Source organism: Falco punctatus, assembly GCF_963210335.1.
Source record: "Falco punctatus genome assembly, chromosome: 2".
Lineage (NCBI taxonomy): Eukaryota > Metazoa > Chordata > Aves > Falconiformes > Falconidae > Falco > Falco punctatus.
Window position 1 is genome coordinate 70,598,601 of NC_137581.1, and position 22,837 is coordinate 70,621,437.

Genomic DNA, 22,837 nt, shown 5'->3' on the forward strand with positions numbered 1-22,837 from the left:
GCTACCCTTGAAACTGGCTTTTGATTTCAGTGAAAATGAAAACAATTGGTAGCTGTCTCTTGTCCAGTGCGTTATTCGGGAGCTCTCCAAAAACAGTGAAAAGGCCAATCAAAATATTATGTTTTTTTTTTCTTTTGAGCTGTTGGCTGCTTTCCTCTTTGAACTTGACCTAATAATCACAGATTTGCTTAAGAGAAAGTTCTGGGATACATTTATCATTTTTTGGCTATGGGCACAGAGAGAGCAAATAAATGAGACATATGTAGATGGTTTTCTGCTCAGAAATAGGTGTGTTCAGAAATATACACATCTGTGGGTGAGAAACACTTACAAATATGCAAACTTCAACGTGCAAGTAAATTAAATATACACAGAAAATCCTAGATTTGGCTTTATGGCTGTACAGGGTATATATTCAGGTAAGTAGGGACAACAAACTAGAAACTTTTGTGCATAACAAGATAGAATGGAGATTTAATATTTTCTGATTTTTTCTTTTTTTTTTCTTCTTTTTTTTTTTAAAAGAATTTCAAGTTCTGTTTTGTTGCAGGATCTTAAGTAGCTGGCAGTATGTGAATGGAGTTCATAAGTACACAGAGAACAAAGACTACACAAACCCCTCGTCTTTGCTTATGAAACCTGCCAGGTCTCCAGCTCAGGGAGTCTTTTTTCTTGGCTCTACTTGGTATCATTAAAAGCTGCTAAAGCCAGTCTGAATTGGTCGAAACAGACCTTTTACAACCTGGATGTTTTCCTCCTTTTTTTGGTCTGATTTGTCGCTTCCTTTGACATCACTGGGTGTTGGATCAAACCTTTACTTCTGTGAAAACCTTAGAGACCGGAGATGAAAAAAGCATCTGTAAGTTTTTGTAGCAGGATAAAATGTAAGTTATGCAGGAAGGAAGGAGTGCTGTTATTTAAAACAGCCTCATAATTTTGTCTTGGTAGCAATTGTTACATTTGTTGCAAGTTCATTAACTGACTTCCTACTGTGGTTTGTGCTGCTTGTGGTTACAGGCAATTAAACCTGAAAGTCTCATGATCAACACTTGCTGTAGGTTTAGGTGGAGGCAGATGTCATCTATTGTACAGGAAAAGGCCACCTTCTTGCATTAGAGTCACAGCCCTGTAGCCTTACATTTCTGCCTCTAAAACCATGCAATCTAACGAAAATACACAATGAACATCTAACCCTTAAACTGGGCATTTAGATCTCCGCAGCCATAAATGATGAGAGGTTGTAGTACTTGTTTATACCAGTTTTGCGGTTTATTTTCAAGTACAGTGTTTTGTTGCAGGATTTGCATTTTACCTGAATTTCTCATCTGAATGGTTTTACTGGGTAATAACTGCTCCTGCAAAGGTAGAACTTCAAAGTGAAACAGACTGAAGAGGAGGGGAATAATTTGTAATTAATCATGTGAACAGATAGAGGACATGTTCACAATTATAAAAAAAAATGTATATGTGTATTTCTGTCTCAAGTGTGCATAAATGAAAAAAAAATCTTCTAGTGGACCACTGAAGGTAATTTCTAACTGAGCTGTTCTTCCCTCCTGGAATGTAAATCCCAAGAAGTTTGAAACAGAACAAACAAACATGAGGAAAGATAATAAGCAATGTACAGAAAACAGAAATACTACTAGAACTTATAGCTCTTTGGTTTTAGATGAAAAAAGTAATTTCTTTTAAACAAAATGACATCATGTTCTGGTTCATCAACAAAGTTTAGCTCTTGCAGGTGAGAGTTGGGGTCACTGTGTGTTGCTTCTTTGGGGAATAGAAAAGCTCTACTGTAGCTTTGGTGTCTACTTGCAGCCCTTTGGAACTGAGAAATGATTAATTGAAAGACAAAATACAGGGCTGGTAGTTAAACATAGTTTAAGCAAAGTTCAGAGAATTTTAGGTAACTCTTGGAAACCAGCTGAAACAGGATGTGCTTGTTTGCATCAGTATTACTGTTTCTGTAAAGGCTGTAAGTGCACTCATTTGTCTGGGCTTCAACGCAGTCCATCAGTAGTCCGAGGGACATGTCCCTGCTGTTGGAAGTAGGATGGGAAGTAGGAAGGACTGACTGAGATTGGTGCTGGTTTCACCAGTAAAATCTGCAGGAAAAAATGATCTGGCTTGAACCTACTTGCTTGTGCCTTCTCAGGTAGCCTTTTGAGAAAGTCACATAGTAAAGAGGTGAAAAATTGTACGACTTATTAGCGGCATGACGTCTTTCTGCTGAAGGGTTATGGGGATAACAGGTGCAAGCCAGAGGCAAGTTGAGGTCTGAAGCACTGACAGATTTCAGGTGGAGCTTGGGGATTGCTATCTGAAGGTAACAGGTGTAGTCAGAGAAACCTAAGATCTCTGCAAAGTTAAATACTTTTGGGGTTTTTTAATGCTTTTAATTTCTGTCACTAGAATATTTAAAGTGGTTTTGCTGTATTAAGCATGAAAGAAAGAGACAATTGTTAAGAAGGATTTCTGAAGTAGTCTACATTTAGCAGTAGAGGTTCTCCAGTTTTGCTGTAACTTTTGCTTATACTTGTAAAAAAACCCCTCAGAAATGTGGATCACAGATGTGTTAGGCTTTGCTAATCTCTCCTTTTGATATGCCTTGTGTCCCCACAGATTCTCTGTCATTATTTTTTGTTAATTCATTGCTAAATTGAATGTTTCAGCCATATACAAAGTGAAGCAATTCAGAGTTACATGGAGTCATTGATAGTGCTTCCTAGGCATTTTCTAAAGGGGACACATTTGCACAGGACACTTGAGACAGTCATGATTAATGTGTATTGAATTTCTCCTTTGGCAGCTGTGCTCAGACGCACAAAGCTCTTGCCTTGGGAAACTGAATTATTCCTGTTTGTCACCCAGTCCTACATACTGAAAACACCTTAAAGTCATGCATGGGTTTTTTTCTTGTGCTGAGTAAGTTTTACCAACATCGGTGAACGTACTTGCAGAATAAGGAGTTACCTGACTGGAGTCAATGTTTTTAATAACTTCTGTTAAAGAAATTGCCTATAACCATAGGGAAAACCAGCTTGTCCTTGAGCATTTTTCAGAAACAAATTGAAAGGAGCTACTAGAGGGAGAAGGGGAGGTGGCTTTGCTTGTGGATGTATGGCTACTGAGTCAGAGGGCAGCAGTAATTGAGCAGGGAGCACCCTATGATGTAGCAATGCAGAGGAGATGCCTGTGTCTTTTTAGGGGGAAGTCTGATGTTGGTGCTGTCCTTTTGAGAGAAAAGCACTGTCCTTACGGAGGGAACCAGCTCACTTTTTCCGTGGTTGTGGAAAAGAAAAAACAAAAGTTCATTGCCAAGAGCCAAACATTACTAGAATTTACGATGCACAGAAAACTTAGGGTGGTGTCCAGTATAGACTGCCTAAAATAATGTTAAAAATCAGCAAAGTACTTGCTCTGAATTTTATTACCATATCTACTATTTTTTAGCATAGGAAATGTACTTAATGTACCACTTGAGAAGCCCAAAGAATGACTGTGTCTGCAGAACTATTAATTGGGAAATTTCTATCTTATTTGTGTGGCTGTCATCTTGATAACTCTCTGATCCCAGTGTTAGTAGTGGATTAATGGAAGTGAACAATCATAATTTTCATAAGAAAACCTCTGAGTAGTGTCTTGATTTTTATCCTTGACTGACCTATCTCCTGACTTCTTTGCATGTGTTACATGGTGAATATTTATATTCAGCATGCAACAGTCTCTCACAGGGGTGGTCTGGTATGTCAGAAGATGTTCTTCCTTCATGGCTTCAGCTGCCCTTGATCTGCAAACAATTCAGCTTGCCAAAGATGTATTTGGACTGATTTTGTCTATTCAAGTTAGTGACTTGAGGACCAGACTCCTTATCCTGTTACTACTGTTTAACATGCCAGCATGTAGTGGTAATCTTATGCAGGCATAGTCTTAGCTCACTGCAGATGTAAGGTTATTTATATGTGTAGTTCACAGGGGAGTGAGGTTAAGCTAAGTGACTTTGCTTTGTGTTTGCTGTGGTTCAGCTGATGTGTTATAACCTGTTAAACTTCAGTACTTTCATCCTGAGCTTTTATTTTTATAGCCGTACATCTAGATTCTGATTGTGACAGCAGGTCTTCTGAGCCAAAGAATGGCGTTTCTGTCTTTTACATCAGCACTTTTCATGTGTCTATTATGTTATGCTATTTTGATTCTAACCAATATGCCTTTAAAAACAAACAAAACCCCAGCTGTTATAAAAGTGTTGGGTTTATGGAATAATATCTGCATTGGATAGAAAGTACTAGTTATATCTGCTCTTTGACATTTGCTATTCTTGATCAGTCCCTTAATCTTACTAGTCCTTGAAAAGGCATCACATATTTCAGAAAGAATAAGCTGCAATTCACTCTGCCCCATACACAGGCTAATACTACATTGTTACTACATTGAACTAAGCCTTACTTTCATTTGATTGCTGAATTTAAAAAAAGGAGAACGTATTTCTGTGGTTAGGCCTTAGTCTAACATAGTGCAGGAGCAAGGCTTTATATGTCTGTTTTGGTTATCACGTGCATTTTCATGTGAAGAGCAAGCTGCGGTGTTAGGAGTTCTTCCTTTTCTCATGTCTCAAGATGCAAGCTTGTTTCAGACATCGTGGGCCAGTTGAAGGGATTCACAACAAACAAATAGAAGTCATGGTCTTTCAGTGGGCTAGCTGGTTCTTCTGGTTCCATGGCTGAAATGCTGTGGCCGCAGGATTCCTGGGTCTCCTATCAGTTCATGGAGGATAGCTGGCAGCTACCTGTGGCAGCTACTCTGTGTCTGCTCTTCCATTTCCTCTCCCGTTCCTTTCAAAAGGAACAGAATGTTTGGTTGTGCTTTGTGGCAACATGGATTCTCCTTTCTACTACTTTCTACCTGGGCTAAGTATTTCCACAGTATTCCAGTCCAAGCAACTGGAAGCTGGTTTGGCTGCAGCTGCTGTGCTCAAAACTCACTTTTCAAGGTAGGTGTAAACACTGATGAGGTTTTAAATAATCCTAAGGGGAAGGTCCTAAACTGAGTTCCAGCACTTGAACTTCTGTGTTTCATGTCTTCAAACTTCCCTCTGCTAACTCATGAAAGAGCAGAGATTTGCAGTGATGGTTACTTAGTTTTAGAAGCCAGACCTGAGACTTTTGCCTAGTCTTACCATGTTAGCAATTGAGCAGAGTTTCTAATTCGTGATAAGCTGTATAGCTCTGCAGCTGCTTTAAAACTTATGACCCTGCCCCAGCCTTGGACAACACAAAGACAGAGCATATATTTTGTCAGCGTAATGCTTCTCCTAGTAGTTCTGTTCTAAGGTGGTTTTCTGCCTTGTTTTTCTTTGCAAACATACCTTTCCTTGGTTTGATCTTCACTCTCTCAGTGCAGCATCATGTGGCTCAATGTGGAACAGTGGCTCAATGTGGGCAGTAAGATAGGTAGGTCTGTACCGTCATCTTAATGTATTTGCTGAACTTAATCTAAAGAGCTGCCAGTTTTGTAGTCTGTGTAGCTTCATGTTCTAAGTGACATTTTTTCAAGAAATGTAGTAAAGGATTTCTTGTAAATACAAGAGTTACTTCTTTGGCACAAATTTTACATTTCTTAAAAGGATGCCGGGAGAAAACCGTTCCTGTCTACATTTAAAAATTACACCTGCCTATAGGCGTAATTTTCAAATAGGTGATTAGCTGTGGATGATTTTGTGGCAGCTCTGTTTTAATCATTCGAAGGGTTACAAAGCAGATAAACTTGGCAAAATAGAGCAAAATTCCTAAAAAACTATTTGATTAATTTTGTGTTTTCACCTGCAAATAAAGGTAAGTGCTTAATTGTGGTGCACGTGTGCATGAGTGGCACATTGCCTTTCATTAGCTCCAGGCATACAAGTCTTATCCTTTAGCACCCATATGTCAATCTATATGATGCAAAAATAGATTCTTTTTGTTTTGTTTGTTGAAACTGGTGATATGATTTTTCAGGAGATTGACTACTCTTTGGATGTTTAAGTGTGTAGTCTCTGTCTAAAATAAAACATACCAGTTTAATTACCTACCTAAAAAATGGTTTTGTTTTCTGGTTTTTTGTTTTGGTTTTTTTTTTTTTTAGGGTTGTTAGTTCTCAGGCTTGAGAGATTGAGGGGAGGGTAAAAGGAGTAACAGTAATTTCCTGCATTGTTTTATTTTTGTGCTTGCAGATGATAGTAGAAGCACTCTGGGACTTGATAGCAGCTTAGAGATTAGAGACATCCTGCTCTGCACCAGCTGCTTTCGGTGCTCTCCCAAGTTCAATGCTAAGGATGCTACCCAGTGGCTCATGTCTTGCTGGGGTTAATTTTAGGCTGTTTTGAAAAACTAAGGCTGGTCGGCTTTGATACACAATTTGGGGTATGTTGAGTGTTATGTGAGCAAAAGACAGTTTTTCATTCTGACTGGTGCTTTATTCTCCACAGTGCTGCATCTAAACCAGATCTGTCGTGTACTTTAGCTGTTACTGTCTTTAGTTTTTTAGAAACCAGGACGAGACTGGAATACCACAGTACTGTTTGCTATCTATGTACCTTTTCCACACCTTCCTCCACTGCTCTTTGTACTGAGAGAAAACTGATGAGTAGGAGATTTCTGAGGAAAAAGGAGGATAAGCAGCCCCTGAAATTTCCAAGATGCAACGAAGCAGTTATGTTCATTATCCCTTCCTCCTGTGTTTGTTACCTGTCTCCTCAAGAAAACCCTGTACTTGGTAGCTCCTCCTTTGTAGTACAGAAAGAAGCATGTGCACTTGCAGAGGACAATAAAAGGCGACTACTTCAGGCAGCTGTGTTATAAATTTCAGGGTGTTGATAACAGAGTATCATAGGAGGTTTAAACTTTGCAGTACCATTTTTCCTTTTTCTGTGGTGCGTGGCTTCTGCGCTATTAGAGGCCAGACGCCACAGTACATTTCCCAGCCTGCAGCCTGGGCAGTAAAATACCCTGTGGAGGCTCTGCACAGCAGTTCTTCTGGAGTTACTAATATTTTTCTTCTTGTTGGCTTTTCTGTCGGTGCCACATAATTCTGAAAAATGGTGCTAGAGCCAATCGGCAGTGCAGCACTTGGGGAAAGCAGTAGTGACTACGAAGGAGTATTTCTGTCATGAGTCAAAACCCCGGGAGTTTCAGGCATGGGTGGCCCAGAACAGCATCCAAGCTCAACACGTAATGTTTTTTTGTGTAATTGATCTACAGCATGCTCAGGGATTGTGGAAGATTTACATAGCTCTGTACTGCATCTTCAGTAGCCAGGCCTTTGAGTGTTGCTTAATGGGAGGCCAGGAGTTTCCAATCTGTGGTACGTGAAGTGGTGGAAACTTCCATGGTATTGCTTTCCCTTTATTCATTATTACTGCCTTCAGTGCATTAAAGAGGATAAGCAGACCTTAAATACTTCATGTTAAGCAGCACTTGCTTTGATGGAAGAATGTTTTGCGTGATGGTAAAAGGTTAGTCTGCCGAACAAGGACGAGCTTGATCAAAGAAATGACTTTTGAAGCTTCTGATGACAGAGTTGTATGGTTTAGTGTCTCATTTGGGTTTCTGCCAGTCAGACTTGAATTTGCAGGGAGTGATGGGTTCATACCAGAAAATTCCATTGGTCAAGATGTGATTAGGACCTTTTTCCAGGCTGAAATCTGCGGAGGTCTGCATGGCTTTTCAGGCACCTGTGTCAGTGGAAGAGGCCTTACCACTGCAAACGAGTACAGCAAAGTCTTAACAGCCTTTCAACTTCAGCCTAAATTTGAAACGGAGCTGAAAAAAGTTTTTTCCCAGAGACTTGACAAACATTGTTTTTCTTGCCAAATAATACTCCCATAAAGCTTTCCTGATGATCTCTTCCCAAGTCCTTTTGTCTCCTCTCTCTCCCCTTACTGTCACAGCTTGGCCAGGCATTTCATTTCCTTGTGTTTGCTCCCGAGCAGCCTGTCAGTCAGGCAGCTCACTCTTGTAGCTTACAGACGTGTGCCTGTGTCTCTGCCTGAATCTCTCCTCTCCTGAATCCACGTTCTCGGATCTTTCTCCACCATATGGTTAACTGTGCTGTTTGACCTGCCCTGCCATGCTTTCCTCCAAGATGACCCACTGTGCAGTTTTGCTATCACTTCTCCATTTCCTGCTCTCTAAACCAGTTTGCCCCATTGGCAAGCCACCACAGTGCCATTAATTCTCTCCTTTCAAGACCATACGCTAGGAACCGCTCTCAGGTTGGTATATTAACTGGAACTCATATCCTCTTGATCGTAACATCGATCTTTGCCTTGCTGAGAGTCTTGATTTCCCAGCTCTGACATTTCCTCTGTTTCTGTCTGTCATCTTCTAAAAACATCTCATACCTCACAGCCAAATTCTTCCCATTTATGTTCTATTTTGAGCTCTGCTTTTACTGGATAGTCTCCCTATTTAGCACTTAAGCCGCTGCTTATACAGCGCTTCTGTATATCTTTTGTGGATTTTTTTATTTGTTGGTAGGCCAGATTGGGGCATATTAGCACCAGCGACTTCATCCCCTCTGCAGTTTTAGAGGGAAGTGAGCACCTTCAGAGTGGCGATTCTTGACACCTAAGTTAGCAGCTTAGCTCTGGCTTACCTTAGATGCTCTGAATTGCATTCTGCCTCTCTTGTTTGTGAGAAAATAGAGAATTCAGTGCATTTTCTGACTCCTGGACATAGTTCTTAATGTAGTCTCTTCGGTAACCACATTGCATATAAGGGGTATGTGTGGATTGCAGTCATTTTCAGCTATTACAGAGATCAGAGGCATTACAGAATTTTAAGCCATGACTTTAATTTATGTTCTTAAATATTTCTTTATTCTCAGTAAGCAGGCTGCATCTGTAGGAGGAATCAATAGTTTTGTTTCTTTAATGCAGTTTTTGAAGTTCCCGCTTTTCTTTTCCATTTTTTCCCCCTTTAATGGAAGGTTTTCAGTTAAAAATGTAACTCTGCAGACTATGTATTTCCTCTTTTTAGTACCTAAATTACAGGCTTTTAGCCTGTAGTGATATGGAACATTGGAGTAATAAAGCTGAAAAGGCTTCTCTTAAAAACAAACAAACCAAAAGTTCATAGGTAAGATACCAAATATATGTTGCTTTGCTGTGTGGAAGGCTTTTTATGTGGGTTAAAAAGTGATTATTTCCTTCTCACTCTTATATAAGCTATAGTTGCTACTGATTTCATACAAAGTTACTATTTGTAAAAAGGCTGAGGCAGGTCTTCATGATGTTTTTTGAACCTGCAATCAGTTATTCTTTGAGAGGAAGAACCAGGGGGGAAGAGTGGGTAGAAGAAATGTGCACCATTTTTATACAAAAAAAGGCTTGTACTGATTAGCTATCTAAATTATAGTCTATAAAAGTAAACTTTAAACTCATTTATATGAAGGTGACAAAACTTTTGAAATAGTGTTTGGCCAGTCTTTGTGTGGTTTCAGGCTATTGCATGAATTCCTAAAAAAGACAGTCTATTTAGAAACGCTGTCTAACAGGTGCTGCTTGCATCTTACCCTTTTTAGGCCCACTGTTAGAAGAACGACACCTGTACTTTTGCAACTGGTTTAATGTGAGGGTAGCTTTTACTTGTCTTCCTTTTAATTTTAATGTGTTCCTTTCCTTTTCCGTCTTAACTACAGCTGTTACACTGAATTTCAGCCTGTATGTTTTAAGACTCCTTCCATAGTTATGGGTGTGGATCATGTCGTTTCCATACCCTGCTGCGCCTGCCTCAAGGGAACTACAGCTCTGGGCTGGTGTTGCCCCTACTTGTGATTTCCGTACTGAGCTGGTACTGTGCAGCAGCTGCCCGAGCTGGAGATAGTTCAGTGGTTCGCAAGCTAAATGGAAGGTTCTGAAGCCATAAATGACTGTCCTTTGTATTAGAGAGAATTTCTTACTCGGATTGTGTTGAAGAACTGACACTGATAAAGGCTCTGTCTTTCTCTGCCCAGCTTTGTGTCTCCATTCGATCTTGATATAAGCAGCAAAGATGAATTACATAGTATTCTATTTCAGAAGCCCTTCCATGGAGTGTTATTAGGATTGTTTTTTCCCAAGAGGAATTAACAGAAAATTAATGCTATTTTGGACTATAGCAATCAATAAAGTATTTTTATACTATCTGTCTTTATGGCTCTTGCAGACTTATGCTTGTGTTGGTGATTTTGTATTTATAGCCGGCCCTTTTCAGTATGTCGTCTTTATCTCTAAAATGATTTCATGAGTGTTTGAAATCCTCAACGTGCAAAAGCAGATGTATTTTGTAATGTACCTTTCTAGGAATGTGACTGTCATTTATTAGATAGTGCTTTAAACAGTTCTACATTGATTAGAATCAACCTCAGAGATTTGGAAGGGGAGATAAATTGCTATCTTCCTTCCAAAACTAAGCATTATCCCCAAATTACATAATAATACCTTGAAGGAAAGCTTGTCCAATATTTAGTGCACTAATCAAAGCTTAAGATTCAGTTCCTAAGACTCTTTGGGTAATGGCAGGCAAGTAATTAATAAAATCATTACAAGCTAAGGTGGGCCCTAGAAACTTGTGCCTCTGAGCTTAGACTTTGCTTCATTCTTCCATTTGGAAAAAACCCACAAAACAATAAAACACAACCACCCAATCCCACACTCCCAGAAAGACCCCAAACTGACGAGCTGGGGAGAGGGAAACCTTACTTTCCTTTGGTTTGGGTTAAAAACTGTGAGGTGACCTGGAGTGTAGGTTACGAGGATAATGTGACTGGTTGCTTCCCTGACGTCTGGGTGCATGCTTTTCTCTATCCTGGCTCTGTCTCAGGTGCAAAGCACATGCCAACAGACCTGCAATTTCCACCAAACTAATCTCCACGTCAAGGAAACCTTGGGTTGGTGGCCCAGGCAAAGCTGGGAAGGACAGCTGCAGCTCCCAGTGGTACAGGGCAGCAGGACCTGTGGTCTGTGACTGCTGCGAGCCTCATCAGGCAAGTGCAGGAGTAGCTACTGTGAGTTCCAGGCAGCTGAAGTACATCACAGACAGAATTAGAAGGTGGAAATAGGGGAGGGCTGGGTAATAGAAAATACATGTTCTACTGCCTTTATAATATAAAAGCCAGTAATCTTGCCAGTTTAGGCTGGTAGAACTGAACTATAAACAAAAGGTTGTATGTGGAGCTGCGCACATCACTTCTACATAGCTGGAATTGTTTGGTGACTTAGATGGATCTGTTCAACAACTGAATGAATGGATGCGGTACATTTGATGGGACACTGAGTGATGAAGGCTCTGCAGAATCAAAGGATATAGATACCAAAAAATAACTGTAAAGTAGCACTGTTAGCGATGTTTTCCATTTAATCATAATTCTTTAATACTAATCATGCTTCCTTAATACAGACACACAAATGTTATTAGAGAAGGTCGATGAGACACTAATAATGCATTAAATCTGGTAATCAAATGATGCAGTGTCTCCAGTTATTATCTGCCTGGTCTAATTCCCTTTAAATTTAAGGAATCAAAGTCTTTTCCCAAAACACTGTACGATGCAAACACCTGTAATCTCTGGTCTCGCTTTAGTCCCCCAAACATCCCATGCAATGAGACCTTTTACCCTCCTAGGGAGTGAAAATAATCTAGAAATATATATAGCAATATGTCAGTGCATACTTTTGCATTATACATAAACAAATGAAACTCATTAAAAAAAAAACCCCAAAGCAACGACTTACAGCTCTGATATACCACCTGATCTTCCAATAGATACATGGAAAGACATCATAACAGATGGAAGTGCCAGCAAATGATGCACAGGGGTCTGTTAGGGGCAGTCTCTATTTTTATGTGCTTGAAGAAAAAGAAAATTGTTTATTTAATAAGGAGATTCTGGGCTGATTCTTATTTTTCTATTTGCCTTCTTTTATTATCTGTGTAGGTTTGCTTATTTGTTGTTGACTGTTCTTAGGATAAGACATAAAACCTTTGACATTAAGATTTTTTTAAAACCACATTAAAAACACTGAGGTGCTACTTTTTGAGAGCTTTTTCCATGGCCTAATTTTAGGAAAAATCCCAGATGATCTTAGAGTCAATGTCAAAATTTAGATTAATCATGAAAGAAACACTTCCATTATCAACAATTTTAATTAGTTTTTCCACCTTGGGCTCCCACTGGTATGAATTCTGATACACAATCCAACTTGTACAGTACCTTAACCTTTGAATGGTCCAATTGATAATTTGGTGACATTAATCTGGGGAATAATTTACAGCGTACCATGAATCCAGCCTTTGTTGGATTCACGTGTAGCGACTTAAAATTTGTGAGCTTGCAGATAACTTTCTGATTGGATATATTTATTTTATATATATATATATATATATACACAGATAAATTATTTTGAAAGAAGAAATAAAAAATTTTCAGAGGGAAGGAGAAATGGTTTTAACCTTGGCTTTTCTTTTTGTTAGATCTTTTACTAGTCAACACATATTTGGGGACCCTCTTAGCTTAGAAGTGAAGTGTTGTATTACATTATAGTAACGACAGGACTTTTTTTTTGCAGGGCAAAGGCAAAAAATGCCAAGAATAGGAATAAAAGAGTGAGGCCCTTGTGTCTAGGTAGGCAGTTCCTTTTCATGACCTTACCAATGAGGAACATATCAGAAGATGATTTCCCTGATAAAAATAGGGGCTGGTTAACTTGCAAAGGAGTACAGAGGAGATGAAAGACAAGACAAAGTACTAGAAATCTGTTGTGCAAACACAGAAATCTTGCGTTGCAGCTGCTCTTTTTTCATTCAGATAAAATTATAAAATTTTATAAGAAATGTTGCAGAATGGTTATAAAAATTGTCTAGCTTTAATTCAGTTTTACTGGGTTTTGATTTAGTTTACCCCATGCAGCAGATGGTACAGAGAAAACAGTAGGTCTTTGCATCGACTTTCTCCAGTATTGACAATTGTTCTTTCTGAGGCATTTGAAGAACCTGCCAGTCATAGATCACGAAGACCAGCATGAGATCTGCAAGTCCTGCATTGTGAAGAGGACAGGAAAAACTTCACTCAGAAAGTGTATAGAGTGTATTGAATGAGCGCAATGAGTGGATGTAGACAATTCCCACTAGAATATTGCTTTTTATTAGACAATGCAAGGAACCATGATGTTTAAGTCATGTGGTAACATGCTTGCCTCAAAATGAGTTTACACCTGGGTTTGGATGTCTCTTTTGTTAGAATTCACCAGTATTAAATTGAAATTATGATATGAGTGCAGAAAATGGGGCATGCTGGTTTGAAACAGAGAGGAGTTGTGCATTGTATAGAAAAAGATTATTTGGAATCAGAAAATTTTGGCTGTGTTGATAGAACCAATTTTAATATTCTTGGAAGCCTGAAGAAACCAGGTGTTTTCTGACATGCTTTCTCTGTTGTCCAAGGTGATCTCTGTAGCATGTACGTAAGATTTGAGATTACAAATGCTTCTACACTTGCAATGTATAGTTTTTAGGAAACATCAAAGCTCTGAATGTAAGGGGAGCAAGATTGGGCACATGGTAATTGCAAGCTGTGTATCATCTGATTATTAGGTTTAATGTATCATTAGGGTCTTGCTGACCTTTTCTGTCAATGCAAAACATGGACAGATGTTGGCATTAAAGAGAAGAGGATAACAGAAATGGGTAGATACGAGCAGGGCAGCTGCCACAAGATCAGCTGACACTACACTGACATCAAGTGCAATCCGGAGAGTCCTTCTTATCCCAGCAAGGCTTCACATGCAGCAAATGTGTCAATGTCTGTATACGCAGGAGGCACAGCAGTGTCTGTAAACTAGTTTCTCATTTGGTCAGTACATCTTTGTTGCTGTAAGATATATTTTTCTTGTCTTGTTTTGGCTGATTTCGCTGATCTTAGTGTCTCATAGCCTCTTGTTTCATTTGCCAAGAACAGACCTTAAAGAGGAAACAGGCATTTAGGTCGCCTTGCCTATTTTCACTAGATGGGCAGAAGTACTTCCCTCTGAGGTGGGTGTGCAGTATGTTATAGGCAGCTTGTCATTTTGTAGTCTCTTTCCAGTGCAGGATATGTAGCTTTGAATTGTTATGACAGAAATAAGAAACACTTTTTTGGGGGGGTATAGTTACAATAGTAACTTGAGGAGGTGATCTGAGTGAAGAGATGTACTTGTGTGGTGTGGTGGAAATGGTTTCCCACACTCTCTTGTGGGCTGCTTTGCTATCTGCTTTTGTAAAGATGGATGCAAGATGCTACGGAGGTATTGGTGGATGTTGTAGTGATAGTAAAAAGTTCAACTGGTGTAGTGTGTCCTGTTACTTATCTTCAGAAACCTTGAGATAAATGTGGGGAATAAGTGCATCCTCTTCCCTCCTCCCATACTCAGTCACTAAAGTTTTGCTTCCACGTGTGGCTTCCTCTGTTCATTGCCTGTGCAGGGTAAAGGTTCTGGTGCTGATGCTTTTCCCAGCAGGAGTTTTAATTTTCCCGAGGAGCAAATAGTGCTTTTGTCAAAGCACGTCAGAATACCCATGAAAAGTAATTAGCTGAAAGAAGTGAACCTACTACTGAGATGCACCAAAAGGGGAGTCTGATGGTCTAGTGAACAAGGGATTGAAATCTAGTTTCTGCATTTGGCTTTGCTGTGGACATGGGAAACAAACTTGGTCAGGACAGTTAGCTGTGCTTTATGAGATGATGCAAAAAATACTTCTCAACTTTATGCCTGTATGTCTTTTCATAATATGCACTTCTTCTGTAGCAGGTCTCTTCTACTGTGTGTGTGCGTAGTTCTCACCTCCATGCGTGTCTGCTGCTAGTGGTGGGGACCTTTTGGAAAGTACCGTAATGCCCATAACAATGCTATAACAATGATAACGGGAGTGTAAGCCTGTTCAGAAAATGAGCTCTGCTTTTCGTCTTGAAAATGTGTGTCAGTACCCCTCAAAAACTAGCATCTCAAAACCGGCAACTTTTCACAGGGCTCAGAAAAACAAGGCTACAAAACACTAACCCTGTCCTTGAAGAAAATGAATGCTTTTTTTTTTTTTTTTTTCTTTTTCTCCTCCCCCCCCTGCCCCCCGCCCCCAGGACAGTATAGCTAAAAAGGAAGAAGACTCCAGAACAGGAGTAGAGGTTGGTGTTCTCAGTAAGGACAACCTGACTGTAGACTGAGCTTTCATGAGAAAGCAGTTTAATATGGAATCTGACAACCTAGAAGAGGCTGTGGGAAACTATTTCCACCAGCATTGGCATAATGATGATGTTTAAAAATTAAAAAAAATCCCAAACAAACAAACAAAAATGATGATGAGGAACAGCATTCTTTAGCCTAGAATGTTCTGAGGTACCATGTTGAATAGGTACTACAGAAAAGCCTTTGCTTGCTTTTTTCCTGAAGGAGAAAAAGGGAAAACTGTTATCTCTAGTCCTTAAAGAATGTATAATAATTTACACTGCCTTTTAATGCATAATCTCTTGCAGCAGTGTTTAGTTTAGCAGGCTGTACTAAATTCCTGTTCAAGATTTCAGGTTTTACCTCTGCTGGAGTAAGAAGCTTCAGGTTTTCCTACTTTTAGACACACAATCCAAAACCTTTCTATTGCAGAAGGTCCAGCTAAGAAGTCTGATAAATTAGGCAACACAGAACAGCAGCTTACAGCTAGATCACTTTTGATTTGTAGATGAGGTCTTTTGCAGCTGAAGCAAGTATGTGCATTTTACACAGTGCATGCTTGCTTGTGTTGTTTTATCTTGGAGGCCTTTGACAGCTTTTTTTTTTTTTTTTTTTTTTTGAGTGCTTTCTGATCCAGATCTATGCTTTTAGGTGGACAGCAGCACAAAATTGAATGTAGACACACAGTTGCGTGCTGTACCTTTAAAACCAGACAAACAAAAAACACCGCCACCACCCCTACCCCCAAAAAACCCCAAACCCCCAGACATTTGAAGTACCTTCAAGTTTTGTCTTCAGTTTTGTCTTCCTCTCTGCGTCATAGATGCCATTTGGACCATGGCCTTGCTGTTACTTTTCCTGTTTAAAATCTCAGGGGTCTTGATTTGTATTTTGTTGGTGCTAGAGTTCTTTATTTTTTTCCCCATGCATGCCATGGATTTTAGCTTTCTTTTGCCTATTCAACCATTTATGACATGAAAATAAAGCCTTGAAAGCTTGACAGGAGCAAAGATTCACTGTCATTAGTAAATTGGGGGAAAGGATGGGATTCAACAGAAGATTTTCCAAGGGATAGGTAGAATACTTGTGGTTTTAGGGGAAGGAGTTTAGTAGTTTAGTTCAGTGTAACTTCATAAGACACCAGCTATTTTTTATCCCCCTTGTTTATGTTATCTCCATGACCATGCTTCAAGGATACTTTTGCTCAGCTTGATTCCTTCTGATCTCTTGATCCCTGCCAAAACAGTGTTCTTGGCTGCTTTCAGATACATGGAGAGAGTAAACATTCACCATCAATAGTATGAAGTTCGTTTAGCAGCTTTAATAACAACCAGATACAGTACTGAACAGTGCTGTGCGCATACTTGGATTGGATGGGTGGGCGTACCTTTCCTTTGATAGGGCTTTGCAAAAAAAGGAGTTCTAAGACAAAAAACACAGAACCATCAAAGTCATGCTTTGATACTAGCTTTTCCATGAGAAACCTCAACACAAATCTGTTTATCTGGGCAATAGCCAGCTGGACATTTGCTAAGTATGAGGAAAGATGTTCTGCTGGAAATGCTTTGAAATAAACTAAGTGCCTTTTCCCCAAACTATCTGGGATGTTTATATGAATGGCTGTGAAACAGGTCTACACATTTTAATGGCATTGTTCCTTGGGCCAGCAGCTTCTTTTGACAATACTCTCTTGATTCATCCCACCACCATTTGTTTCCATGTGGCTGACCTGCTGGCTCAGTAGTAGAAGGCTTCATCTGCCTCTTTTGAAGGCTGGATTTGCTCAACACTGCAACTGTTTAGTATAAAGTGCCTTTCAGAAATAAAAGCGTAATCAGTACAGCATTGCGTATCAACACTGTCTAGCATTAAGTGCCTAACTTTGGCTGCATGATGCCTGTTCTCAGTTGTATGTGGTGGGGAGTCTGGCAGGCCAGGGAAATAAATAGCTGATCAAATTGCTTCTTTGACTGTGGTGATCAGTGCCTAGTGAGATGGATAGCTGTGGGGGAGGCTGCCAGAACTCAACCCTAAACCCAGATGTGCTACTCCTGTCAATAATGCAGCTGTGCTCTTTTCCTGGATGCACTTCTCCCTGCTATATTGGTGTCAGGCACATAGGATTTCTGCTCACCTGCATCCCATAGTCCTTCCTACAATTCTTTTATCTCACTGTATTTGAGACTTAATTTGTCCTCCCCAGACTACTTAATGAAGTCAGAGACACTTTGCTATAAACTTGTCATGAATAAATGGATATTGCCCTAACTCAGTGCTATTGTTTTAGAACGTTTCTTGGGGAAATTTGAGTTCTTCCCCTAGTCTTGGTGAGAGATGTGAGCCCACAGATATCTTGTAGTAGCACACCACCTGGCAATCCACAGGACGGACATGGCTTGCGGGGCAAGCTTTTTGCATTTAAGGTAGATATATTTACAGTGAAGAAAGAAACAGAATTGCCATCCTGGAAGAAAAACTCAAACACGATTACATAGAGGATGAAATCAAACCTGCTGCTGGAGGAAAGAGCTGGAGGCACACACAGGCACACGGGTGGCAAGTGCGTGCCTGCCTGTGTGACAGAAAGCAGGAGCGAGCCAGCAAGAGGAAGCGCTGAAACTTAAACTCCTCCTGCAGCTCTGCATCTGCTCTGAGTCACTGTATGAGTCACACTGACAGTGTTCACGTTAGCTAGCGTTCAGATGGAGCAGCTCTGGCAACAGAAGAAGCAGGTTATATTATTGATTACCTGCTGCAGCAGACAGTTGCGCCAAGATTTTTTTTTAGGAGCGCAGATGAAACAGAGGAGGCTCTACTGAGCACCGTTATTATTATTCTTACTGTTTTCTTAAGGTAAGAATGCCTGTTATTTACTAGAGAAAGATACGAATGGGAATTTAGAGCTTGTGGAGGCTGAGTCTCTTTCTACTGCTGCTTATTCTCAGAGGATGCTGATCCTTGGAGCTGCGTTACTGCAAAGCTTTGTCTCGACTGTTTGCCGTACCATATGGAGAATCATATGGCTAATGGGCAGTGGAGGTCGTAGGAAACAAAATAACTATATTCTCATTCATTGATGTTATGTAAGGCATGGCAGCCATGTTAAGGACAGAACACCTCTTTTGGAGAAACAATGCTGTTAGATGGTAGGGGAAGGAAAACAATTAGTTTTTAAGCAGCTCGCTGTTCTTTGGAGAGCGCTGCAGTTCTCTGGTTCTTGCTTAGAACTAAATTTACTGACTTCTGAATTTCTGTGTTAATAGAATAAAAAGCAGTGGCATTAGAAACAGCAAAATAATTGTTTACCTTCAGAATCACAGTGTTGTTTTGCCCTTGGCATTCAGGCTGCAACTGTGCACGCGCTGTGATATGTGCGTTGCCTGGATGTAAACAGTTTCTTCAAATACTTTAAATGATACTTCCAGATACTGGGTGGCTTTCATTTTGTGCCCCTAAAAGCATATCTATAGCTATATATAAAAAAATATATGTCCTGTTCTGACAATTGATTATATGCAAAAACTGGGACATATTGTAGTGTTGACATATGCAGAGTGGGTAGAACAGTTTTTTGTAGTGGCTTTACTGCTATTTTATCCACTCTGGTGTGATAATTTTAATGTAGTCTAGAGTGGTATCCCTTATTATCCTCATGTAGAATCCACTGAGTCTTGAGCCTTTGCTGTACTCCCCACAGGAGGTTTTCTAAGTTAGGGATTCTGTTTTTGAACCACAGTAATGAATGTATGTTAATTTCTTTTCTTTTCTTTCCTTGCCTTTTCCTTTTTTATGTTTTTCTTCCCACACCTTTATTTTAGATTTGCATGGCAGTGTCCAAAAGTGCATCTTACAGTGAGGTTGGCAGCTGCTTTTAGTAACAAGGGAGCCTGGTCGCTTCTGTGTATTATTTTCAGAGTGAGAGAATGAGGATGTTTTCAAAACCTGATCATTTACTGCTTACTTTCAGCTACTTGAGACAATCACTCATTTCCTTGTAGAATTTACATGAAAGTGACCACTATCTTCTCCTCTCATAGGAATATGGTGCTGTAGTAAGGTCATTCAAAAATTACAGCATAGTTCAGGTCCTTCTTCTATTTCCTAATTCATAGTATTCTCTGATGCACAGTGTTTTCATTGCTATGTATTAACTAGATTTGGTATTATTTCCTCTTTTGAAAAAGATTAGATTTCTCAATAAAATGTAAAGTAAAGTTGGTTAGTGCATTTATAGTACCTTTACGCTTCTTGTGGTATTGAACTTAGAAAACTATAGTGTGAGAGCACCTTTTAAAACAATGTCACTCATAAATGCCCATCTCCTGGACCAAAATTTTGGTGACTAATTTTAATGATTTATATTTCTGGTATAAAATATTTCTAATGTTACAGCATTATAAATGCAAGCTAGTTTAAACAGTGTTAGGGGTGTTTTTAGGACTGCTCGCTAACAAAATTCTGGCACATGGCAGTCTTTTTCATTCCCCTCTTGAATCCAAACAAATCCAAATAAAGCAGTCTCTGTAATCTTAATTTTTCCGCTGATTTGTATCTGCATTATTGTTTTCTAAGACTGTGTGTCAGAATTGTGTTTGCCTTCATGTTTGCCTTTAAGTATGTATGCATTTTGAGTATGAATTCTGTTATTATGTCAAACCAGAACAAATTATTATAATAAAACTCAATTATCTTCAATTGAGTTTACATAATTTCTTTACTAATGCGTTGTGGGCGCAGTTAAATAATTAACAGTTAACATTTTGAAAAGAAATTTCAAGAACGTGCTTAACATCTAAAAAACAGGATGACAGCCTCTGAGTCAACACAACCCTGAAGACAGCCTCTCCTTACTACTTGCCCATAAACTCTCTGTGCAAGTGCTGACCACCAGTGAGAACTCCCTCTCCCCTCCCTCTTCATCTTGTTCTTGTGCTGCCTGTTATGTCCCGCTGTCTGCCCTTGGATATCACTAGGTGAAAAAGAGCGTCAGCTGGAAAAAGAACAAAAAGCTCAGCCTCGCAAGATAACTAGGCAGTTTGTTATATGTGAGTTGGAAAGCTTCTGGGAAGAACTAAAGCAGTTTTAGTGGTGGTGTGATGCTATCTTCATAATTACGTGCCATCTTTTGGATATACTAACAAGTCACAACTAAAACGTACATATCCAAGGTAGCAGAGATTTGTGCAGGGAAGTGATCATAACTTTGTGTTAAGTGCAAAGGAAGTGGCAGCATTTGATCCTTCTATGCAGGGATTTTGTAGTAGGTGTAATAGGGCTTGTCAAAGTCTGTCCTGCAGGCACCCTGAAAGTTAGTTTTTATTTCTTGAAGTTGGCTGTGTATCAGGCCATAAGGCAACAAATGGCAGAAGCTGTTGGGACCACTTCACCTGTACTTTTGGCAGGACTGGAACTGTGAGAGTTCATGATCTCCCTGGCCTCTCATTTCTGTGGTAAAGGTTTATTGTCTCCAGTGAACTCAAGCAGAAGCTCCTGGCTCACTGTTCTTCCCTTCAGTTTCTAATCTGCAGGACATCACTGGTGCTTGCATGGTTAATTTTCTCATCTCAGCATTACTCCAGAGCCACGTTTTGTTATCTCTGCCCTCAGTGAAGCTTTTGTGGACTTCCTGCTGAAATATAGCCCTCTTTTTCAATTTCACTTCAGCTGCTCTACCATAACCTGTTTGATGATTCCCTCCCCTTAGTAGGTTTTCCACCTAGGTAAGCCTCAAACAGTGCAAAGCCGCAAAGCTCGTGTAATTTAGCTCTTCCCTTCTGCTGCTGTGCTGCTTGTATTACAAATGACAGGTGGGGTGTTCAGCTGTCCTTTTGTTTCTTCCTTCATGAAACCTGCTGCTTTTTTCTGTGGTTTCCTTTGTGACAATGCCCTGTGTTATTCTGAGCCCTTCATCTGCCTTCCCAGCACTTGGGAAGCAATGCTGCTGGGTTAGCTCTGACCTCTTACATGTTTTGCTTCCTCAGTCCTTGAGCAGAAGTTTTGAAATGGGCAGTAGCATCGTCCTTGGGCATGCTGTTCTACCTCTCCCTGCCGTGGCAGGGGGGAATGACTGCAGGAAACAGAGCTGTTGCTGTGGGTAGTAAGTGGAGAAATGAGGGGCATGGAGAAAAAAAGCATTTCTCCAAAATTCTTGGAGGTCTGAGACCTTCAGTGGGAGGAAGCACTTACTCTTTTTTTTTTTCTTTTTTTTCTTTTTTTACACAAAAGCTGTGTCAGCAATGATTTATAGCTAGCCTTGCTAAATGGCTGGTGAAGAACGTAGGGGAAATCCACTCTTGTTGAAACGAATTTACATGAACCATCTTTAATATGGGTGATTTTTTGATTGTGTTACAGTTTTACCTAATGGTTGACCCAAAGTGGAGCTCTGTATCAGAGTTTTACACAGAGTTGAAGATGGTCCATGTACTGAGTAATCATTTCTTTTTTCCTTCCACAGAATATGGTTGCCACATTTTTTATGGTTATTTGTTATTTGACATTAGAGTTTCTGAAAGAGGACTCTGCGGTATATGAAAAAGCAGCAATATATTGGTGTTTGTTAGTACATCATCGTGTCACAGAACAGCACAGCATTTCTATTTTCAAATCTAAATTTGAAATGGAGGGAGGGGAAAAGTTTGAATTGAGTTTTTCACAAGTTTTTGTTTCTCTTTTTGCATGTTAGGAGTAAGCCACTGGAAAACCAGAGATATATCGGAATAAAATCCTTGCATATGAGCAGCATGAATAGCACTGTTTGCAGTACTGAACCATCTTGTTTGTTGGAGAACTCATCTCTTTATTTGCATAGTTTTTAGAAATGGCAATTTTTACATCAGTTTTTAAGGGGTCTTGTATATGCATATGCATCCAGAGGGCATCTGCTTTGTCCTTTTTCCTGTTTTCTGAGTAAGTCTTCTTGTTTAGATTAGATTTGTTGCCTGGTTTTAAAGAGATAGGGAAAGAACTGTTAAATCTTTGTTTATACCGTGTCCTGAAAAGCTCTTCAGTTAATCCTGGAGCAGTTCAAGCAGGGGGACACAGAGGGAGGCAGTGAACAAGTCCTGTTTGCCCTGGCAGGCCCAAACTGTTACAGGGGCTCTCACTTTACTGTATTGCGTGAGGTTTTTGTCACACAGGAAAAGTCACAGTCTCAATTTTTGTCTCTTGAAACCTTTGTGTATTCTTGAGCATGTGCTAGATTGAACAGGGAAGGGTGCAGCCTATACTGTGAATGTAGCAGTGATGGTCCTTTCATTTGCCTTCGGGGTCTGAGTTTCCACTTGAACTGGTCCTTCATGATGATAGTCCCCCTGCCCTGCTCTGCAGTCAGAGCCAGCGTGGGGATGACTGTGGTTCATTTTGCTCTGGTTAAATGAGATTACGGCCCGGATTATGATGACATGCTATTTCTGTGCTGAATTCTCCTTGTATTTCATAGGGATGAGAAATCGGGGATTAGCTCAGTTTTTGTTTCAGTTTCATGCTTCGTCTTTTAAAGCAACAGGGTACCTCTGACTGCCGTGCAGGTTTGAATAAATGGTAGTGAATTGGTAGTTTTGATGTCTCACGTGACTGAATTGACCTTTGTGTTCAGGTGAAACACAGTTTAAAAGGAGTGGGTTC

At 39.9% G+C, this 22,837-nt stretch overlaps 1 protein-coding gene across 15 annotated transcripts in view; it reads left to right on the forward strand.

Moving 5' to 3' along the window:
- Nucleotides 1–22,837, forward strand: part of INPP4A (inositol polyphosphate-4-phosphatase type I A) — a 130,471-nt gene that overhangs the window by 17,902 nt on the left and 89,732 nt on the right. Inside the window, exon 1 of one of the 15 annotated variants that reach the window (XM_080377278.1) lies at nucleotides 17,370–18,064. The exons of the other annotated variants lie outside the window; for them this stretch is intronic. The gene's annotated coding sequence lies outside the window, so the exon portion shown is untranslated. Of the gene's footprint in view, nucleotides 1–17,369; nucleotides 18,065–22,837 lie in introns of those variants that run through there. 15 annotated transcript variants of the gene reach the window in all.